Below are 2,535 nucleotides of genomic sequence, written 5' to 3' on the forward strand. Positions count from 1 at the left end.
TATTCATATTGAGACAAAACAATGGAACTGACATAGTTTAAGATAGGTACGTGCAAGTTGTTTCCAGTTAAAACCGCTCAAACACGCTTTTTAGTCTCAGACTAGGCTTAAGCCTCATATGTTAAACCGCACAAATGTTTTAACCACAAAGTCAAAACCAGAGTATACAATGTACATGTTTCTAAATAATGACAGTTGAAGTCTTTAATAGCATTATAAGTGGACTTCAGAGAAAATTAAAAATTTTAATTTAATTGTTTCTTTTTCCCCCCCAGACACCTACAACGGAGGCAGCGAGGAGTATGAGTTTCTCTCTGCTGCTGAACACAAAGAAGATATTTTTTTAAGAATGCTGGTAACTGAACAATTGACTGTAACCATTTACTTCCATAGTATTTTTTCATACCATGGAAGTAAATAGTTACAGTCAATTGTTCAGTTACCAGCATTCTTCAAAATATATTCTTATGTGTTCAACAGCAGAGAGAAACTCATACAGGTTTGGAACTACCTCAGGGTGAGTAAATGATGACAGAATTTTCATTTTTGAGTGAACTATCCCTTTAAGAATTGAACCTACACCCTCTCTCTTTCATGGTCATATGCCTCTTCTACTGCCCTGAGGTAGCTCACTGGAGGTGTTACAGGAGGGACATGAATTGATGCATTTTGGTTGTGTTGATTATAATTTGTGGATCCCTGCCAGGGTGTTTGTAATGCTAATCTAGCCTCATTTTCCTGTGCATCATATAACATCATAAGGATGTTACGACGCAGCCTCATCTTGGTTAGTGGGTCTTTGATTAGCTTCATCTCAGATACTACCTGTTTGCCAAATGTTGGATCAACATCCTTGCTGGCATCTACCAGTGTTTCAGACACTTTTTTAAAAATGGTCACTTTCTCCACTTCAAGTTCATCTGCTGATTTCTCTCTTGACTTTTGTTTGGACCTGTAATGTGTTTTTTCAGAATTATTGCTTGTGACCTGATGATGCTGGTGAGATGATGAGGAATCAAGTGAGGTAAGTGGAGTTGATGAATTGAATGTTTGGTAGGAGGTGGATGACTCAGACAAATCCTCCTCCGTTTCCAGGTCTTCTCCTCCTTCATCAGCGATGCTGTTTTCCAAGTCATCCAACTAAGATAAAAACAAGTTGTATAAAAAAAATAGTTTGAAGTAGTTTTAAAATCCTTAAGTTTGAAAGCAGATAAATAGATAGATAGAAATTGTCAGATGATAGATGGATAGATAAATAGAAAATGATAGATAGATAGATAGATAGATAGATAGGAGAGCTCACACATTTAACAGTTGGAAAAACTGTAACAACCAACTTACATTCAGTGTAGACTGAGATACCTGTGGTACAACAAAAGGTTGTAGAAATTGGAGGTTTTTTAAAATCCACCTCTGTCTGGGAGTTAAATCTTTGTCACTGCTGCCACTTGGTTTTGGACGGAGTAGTTTCCCATATTGTGTTCAGAGGGAAGCTGCTTTTGTTTGGACCTCAACGACTAGGGAAGAGATAAGTAAATTACAAATCTAGCACATCCGAATGTTAAATGTCTCTGTAATTGTCTATCGAGTGTTTCCTACAGATGGCAGTTCCCCCATATATACATATGTGTGTGTGTGTGTGTGTTTACTTAATGAAATCAGTAGATGTGTAAGTAGATAGGAAGTAGATTCATTCTGTGCCAGCAAGAGGCGCTTTTGGAGCTGCAGAAATAGCGTTTTCCCGGCAACGGCTCTAAACAAAGCAGCCCTGCGCTCATAAACATTAACGTTACTTGAAATTAAAATGACAGAGACACTTTCGGGAGACAATCGGTTACCTTCAAAGATACATTCATAAAAAAAACTCCCGCTCTGCCACAAATAAATTAATGTATGGGAAACTCTGTGTGGCTATTGTGAATGAGAACACAATGAGTGATTTGCTAGCTTACATGCTAATTCCAGTACATTACTCACCAGGTTGCTGAAGCGCCTCCGCTATCGATCGCCAACATTTATCTTTTTTTATTCTGTCGTGGTACCCCCTCGATGACACATCATAAAGGCAAGGGTACTGTTGCCATAGCTCCACAAAGCTTTCTTCCATTTGGTAAGTCCACCTAGCAGCAGAGTCGTCTCGCTTTCGTTTTGCCATGTTTAAAAGCTGTGTACAGAAGAGATTCTGCGCTTCTATTGGTCAACGTCAACCATGTGACGGAACCCGTCGTGGACGACGGGAAAAAAATTAAACATGCTAGACTTTCTGTGTTGATGTCGTGAAGCGTCGCAGACATGGCATCGGTTGTCGTGCACTATGACACACTACACGAGATGAAACGATTGAATCGTGAAGAAAAAAAGTGGTGTTTTTAGGGCCACCCACGCACAAATAGCAAGCTCATTTTTTAACCCACGAACAAAAAATACGAAAAATCTAGCTTATTTTTCATTTGCCCGTTTGCCAAACAGAACGAAATAATAATAATAATTATAATTATTATTATTATTATTAGCCTATTAGAAAATCTCTTTATT

At 38.3% G+C, this 2,535-nt stretch overlaps 1 pseudogene; it reads right to left on the reverse strand.

The window, feature by feature from the left end:
• LOC107694370 (thyroid transcription factor 1-associated protein 26 homolog) overlaps positions 1-1,112 on the reverse strand; it is an 8,719-nt pseudogene extending 7,607 nt beyond the window's left edge.
• Between the last annotated feature and the right edge of the window lie 1,423 nt (positions 1,113-2,535).

The sequence above is a fragment of the Sinocyclocheilus anshuiensis genome, unplaced genomic scaffold (assembly GCF_001515605.1).
Source record: "Sinocyclocheilus anshuiensis isolate Anshui unplaced genomic scaffold, SAMN03320099.WGS_v1.1 scaffold3131, whole genome shotgun sequence".
NCBI classification, from domain to species: domain Eukaryota; kingdom Metazoa; phylum Chordata; class Actinopteri; order Cypriniformes; family Cyprinidae; genus Sinocyclocheilus; species Sinocyclocheilus anshuiensis.